The following is a 6,000-nucleotide window of genomic DNA, read 5'->3' as shown; positions in this document are numbered from 1 at the left end:
TAGAGAGAAAGAAAAAAGAGAAGGCTGACACGTATTATTAAAATTGTGAAGAAAAATTTTTTTACATTTTCATTAGAGGTTTTTATTAAAATAGTGAGATTCATATGTCCTCCATATCATACCATATAAAGTTACAATTGGAAATAGTAACTTTTCATTAATCACATTAACTGACAGTATACCAGAGTCCTTTTTAATATGTGCACAGTGTTTTAAAATTTGCAAATTATATTCACATTGTTTTCCATGTTTACCATCATAATAATGATGGAGTTAGGTAGTATTGCCCAAGCTTTATAGACCCAAAGTCTCATAGGATTATTGAAGGGACTTGCCTGGTGGTTCAGGTCTAAGACTCTGCACTCCCAATGCAAGGGACCCAGGTTCAATCCCTGGCCAGGGAACTAGATCCCACATGCTGCAACTAAGAGTTTGCATGTTGCAACTAAAAAAGATTCCACATGCCCCAACTAAGACCTGGCATAGCCAAATAAACAAAAACATAAAACAAAACAACATCATAAAAAAAGGATTATTGGAGTGGTAATAATTCAACCCCAGGTTTCCTATTTGTTCACTGACCCTTCACTGCTCATATCCTTTAGTATGTCAAAGAATTTCCTGGTCATAGTATCAGCTCTACCAATTGCTTTATGGACACATACTTTCTCAATCCATGAAGTATTTGATACCTGTATTTTCAGAAATGATATGTGACCTTTGACTTCACTTAACCAAATTATGTGCAACTCAGTTTAAGGCTTCTTTGAAAGCAGTGTGACAGACCAACTTTGATGTGCAAGATTCCTCTTCTCTGGGATGACACTTCTGACACAAGGCCTGGAGACAAAAGAGGAGATGACCTATGGTGTTGTATCTTCATTCTCTCTCTCTCACACACACACACATACACACATACACAAACCACGCAAATATTTTAAATGCAAAAGAAAGAAGAATGGCCACCTTTCCAAAGGGAAAAGGAACTGCTTGGGGAACTTGAATAATGTAAAGTTTGTCTGAAAGCTTTAAAGATGAAAGGTGTCACTTTTTACCCATTAGCCTTGTGGAATGATGAGACCCTTGCTACTTCAAAGAGTCATTCAAATACGGTTTCCAGGAAAGGCTGCTTGAAAGATTTTTGCGAGGGAGGTGTGGTTCCCTCTGGGGCCTTTCTTTAGCACACTTGTAGACTTTCTTTAACACACTTGTACTTTAGTGTTCACTAAACTTTTTAATGTAACTTCTAAATCTTTCTGGATCCCTCATAAATTCCCAGAGAAGACAGGAGGTATCTTCTGCCATTGTTCAAGCCCAGATGGAATTTCTAGAGGCTAGAGTAGGGTTCTCTCCTCCTGCTTAAAAAGAATATATATATATATACATATATATATATATATATATATATGTAAACACACACACTCAGTCGCTTGAGTCATATGCAACCCTTCACAAACCTATGGATTGTAGCCCCTGCAGGTGCCTCTGTCCATAGGATTTCCCAGGCAAGAATACTGGAGAGGGTTGCCATTTCCTTCTCCAGGGGATCTTTCCAACCCAGGGACTGAACCCATGTCTCTTGTGTCTCCTGCATTGCTGGCAGGTTCTTTACCCACTGAACCACTTGGGAAGCCCATATGCATACGTGTGTGTGTATATATATATAACCTCAATCATCAGAGAAGTAAGGGTGCATTTGGGCTTCTAGTTTTGGAAACAAATCGTCCTTTGCCTAAGAGCGCTCTTGCTTTTCTGTCAGTTGCCCAGAGGAGTTATATGGGTGCCTTGGAGTACCATTAGGAATGCTAATTGTGGGCTTAGGATTTCCAGAGAGAAAAAGGACAATGGGCAGAGCTGTGTGTAGGGGGTGGCAAATGGTGTATAATTATTTGCAAATCTGCCTTAACGCAAGAGCGTACCAACACCTCCTATTACTTCTACTTGCCAGGGAGATACTTCCTAGCTAATTGGATATTTCCCAGGGAGCTTATTTTTATCATTATATCATCCCCAAATTCACAATTCTGAGATTTCTGCCTAATGTTTTCTCTAATACAAAAGGGAACCCTCCTACACTGTTGGTGGGAATGCAAACTAGTACAGCCACTATGGAGAACAGTGTGGAGATTCCTTAAAAAATTGCAAATAGAACTACCTTATGACCCAGCAATCCCACTTCTGGGCATACACACCGAGGAAACCAGAATTGAAAGAGACACATGTACCCCAATGTTCATCGCAGCACTGTTTACAATAGCCAGGACATGGAAACAACCTAGATGTCCATCAGCAGATGAATGGATAAGAAAGCTGTGGTACATATACACAATGGAGTATTATTCAGCCGTTAAAAAGAATTCATTTGAATCAGTTCTGATGAGATGGGTGAAACTGGAGCCAATTATACAGAGTGAAGTAAGCCAGAAAGAAAAACACCAATACAGTATACTAACACATATATATGGAATTTAGGAAGATGGCAATGACGACCCTGTATGCAAGACAGGAAAAAAGACACAGATGTGTATACCAGACTTTTGGACTCAGAGGGAGAGGGAGAGGGTGGGATGATTTGGGAGAATGGGAATTCTAACATGTATACTGTCATGTAAGAATTGAATCGCCAGTCCATGTCTGACGTAGGGTGCAGCTTGCTTGGGGCTGGTGCATGGGGATGACCCAGAGAGATGTTGTGGGGAGGGAGGTGGGAGGGGGGTTCATGTTTGGGAACGCATGTAAGAATTAAAGATTTTAAAATTAAAAAAAAAAATAAAAAATTAAAAATAAATAAATAAATAAATAAAAGCATTAACCATAAATAGTATCATTTTTGCTTTTAGTCTTGTTCAATATAGCAGGGATTATGAATTGTTTTCATTTATACTGATTCAGAAGGTGGGGTCAGACTTCAGTGCATCTTCTTATCCCAGTCCCTGGTGGAGAGTTTTTCATATAAGCAACCATCAGTCTTGCAGTTGGCTGCCATCTAAACTCCTCTTCTCTGCTTCCAAAGCAAAGTTGGCTTTCTGCCCAAAGTGCAAAGGGAGCCAGTTGGCCTAGTTAGTCTCTGATGGGCTCAACTTTGCATTTCCCAACTCTGAGAAATTCCTTTGGGTAAACAAGCCTGAAGAGTTACCTGGTTTTGCATTTTGTAATTTACTTGTGTTTGGAATCAAATCATTGTCATCTTGTAGATAGTTTTCTCCCATCCATACATGTAATCCTATTCTTAGTCCACCTTATTCCCTAGACACTCAGTACCAAATCTGCTTCCACACCCTCCCTTACTTTTTTTACATATTCCAGTGTACATACACACATACACACGCATGAGCACGCACAGACACAATTGGTCAAATATGCCAATCAAATGTCTCAAGAAGTCTATTTTCAAAAGTGAAAACATTCTAACATTCTTACATTCCAACATTAATTAAAAAAATGATTTTTGAAGAAAAACAAAGGAAAATAAAAACAAAATAATAAATAATAAAAAATGATTTTTGAGAAGTTGAATTAAAAAAAAAATGTATGTTAGCCATACTCCCAAGAAATACAATACTTTAATAGAGTTTGTGGTTTTATAAATTTTATAAGATCATATTGATGGCTCAAAGGATTTACTGTGATACAGTTTTATGGCTTCTAAATTCTAAAGTACCCTCTGTTAAGATAACTAGAATATGAAATATTTTGTCAAATTATGATACCTATTTTTTTCTCATCCTGATGGAATTCCTATGCTTTTTCACTGTTTTCACAGATACTAAATATTGGCAGATAATTTTACTTTGTATTTCCCATGTAAAAAATAAGTATAAATCTATAAAACATGTCATCACTGTTATTTGATCTAATAATTATTAGCACATATCCATTCTTAAAACGCTATAAAAAAAGAGAGAGCTATACATGTATGTTAATATCAATGTACAATTTTACCTGGGATTAAGGGAATTATCTCCACAATTTTGATTTTCAGAAATCTTTCTACCCTTTTAAGTTCCAGGAAATGGCTTCCTGGAAATGTGCTTCCACCAAGAAACATGCTTCCCCTTATAACTTAGATGAGACTTTTGTAAGCTCTTTCTCTTGAGTCCCATAAGATTCACAGATGACCCTCCTAATTTAGCAGTGATGTGGCCAAACACAGACCTTTCTCCTTTTTTTTTGAACCTGCCCTAAAGGGCAGATATAGACCCTCTAATGTCTTGTTTTTTATCACACCAATGATTAGCCAAGATTAGGTTTGTTCCCCTGAAACTAGATAGACACAGAGACAAACATTCTCTGCTAAGCTGACTGACTGAGACTCATCTAACTACAAACCTCTCCAGGTGTAAACACTCTTGGTTCCTCCCCATGAGTCAAGGTCACAGCACATACTGACCCCTTCTGATCTTTCTATCTGGGCTGCATTCCTTACTCCAGCCAATGATGCTAGACAGCACTATAAATCCATTCAAATAACTTCAAGCAAAACTCTGGAGCCGGTGGGCAAGTTCATCACCAGGCAGTTCTCAAATAACCTTTCTTTTCTTTACTGTCTGCATTTGGTTTTAGCACTACACACAGATATGGTCACATCCAGATATAAACACGCATTTGAACCGTTGTTGAGCTCTTTGTCTAAAACAGGGAATTCTCCTTCACCAAATTTAAAGTCCCCAAATCAGGATAAGTCTCCAAAACCTTTTGGAGTATGTTTCACAAGTGTTAAGTGCTGTTAGCCTTTGGGATCTGTTTGTTTGTCTGTTTTTAACCAAAATATTCAAAAAAAAAAAACTTTAAAATATTTATATGGCTGCATACGTCTTAGTTATGGCTCTCAGGCTTCTCTCCAGTTGTAGTGCAGGCTCCGTAGCTGGCTCAGTAGTCATGTGTGGGCTTAGTTGCCCATGACACGTGTGAACTTCGTCTCCCTACCAGGGATTGAACCCGCATCCCCTGCACTGGAAGGCGGATTCTTAACCACTGGGGCACCCGGGAGTTCCTAACCTTTTGGTTTTATTCCCTAAGGAAACCAGGTGATAATTTCTTCCTTTCTTTCTCAATTTATAAACACCAAGCAAGTTTTGTCCTCTTGGGATATCCTTTTCTTTTCTTTTTTGAGACAAAACAGACGGGCCAAATCTGCTGTGAGTTATTGCATCTTATTCCTTGGTTATTCTGTGAGTCACCTTTGAGGAGGTCATGTGGTGTGTGTTGAGGGGTGGGAAGCGGCACACCAAGGAAGGAGCTGGTGTACATTCATCACCTGGGGCTGTGAGGCCAGTGTTTCTCTGCAGTTATTCCTTGCTGCTCCTAAAGTTTACACACCTCATCAATATCTAGCCTGTTAATGGTGACAATGCAGGGCCAAACTTGTGTAAAATCTTCTGCAAAATTGTTGGAAAAGGTGGACTCGAGAGCATGCGCCATTGAGGCAATCTGGATTTTCATGAAACAAGAATACTTACCACCATTTCTGAGCTGCCAACCTCAGCACTAGGCACATCACACAGTCAGATTCAAGTCTGACTCCAAAATTTCTGCTCTCTCCTTTAGTGATGATTAATCTATCTCAAGGACAAATTTCGGAATGTGCCACAGCAAATCAGAGACTGTAGAACACTTGAAAACCTTTTCAGGCTATCAATAATCTTTGGAAGAGGTTGTGGGTGGGGGAAGATAACTCTGAATTCACGAGTACTCAGTCACTCAGTTATGCCTGACCCTTTGCAATGCAATGCACTGTAGCCCACCAGGCTCCTCTGTCCATGGAGTTTTCCAGGCAAGAATACTGGAGTGGGTTGCCGTTTCCTCCTCCAGGGGATCTTCCCAACCCAGGGATCCAACCTGCGTCTCCTGGATCTCCTGCATTGGCAGCTTCAACACTTTACCACTGAGCCACCTGGGAAGCCCTCTGAATTCATACTTTATATTCCATTAGATGAAGCAAGGAGTTAGGCCTAGGATGATCACACAAACTACTGTGACTGAAGGTCTCAAGAGTTGGTG

The sequence above is a fragment of the Capra hircus genome, chromosome 28 (genome assembly GCF_001704415.2).
Source record: "Capra hircus breed San Clemente chromosome 28, ASM170441v1, whole genome shotgun sequence".
Taxonomy (NCBI): Eukaryota; Metazoa; Chordata; class Mammalia; order Artiodactyla; family Bovidae; genus Capra; species Capra hircus.
Note: the sequence above shows the minus strand (reverse complement) of the source record.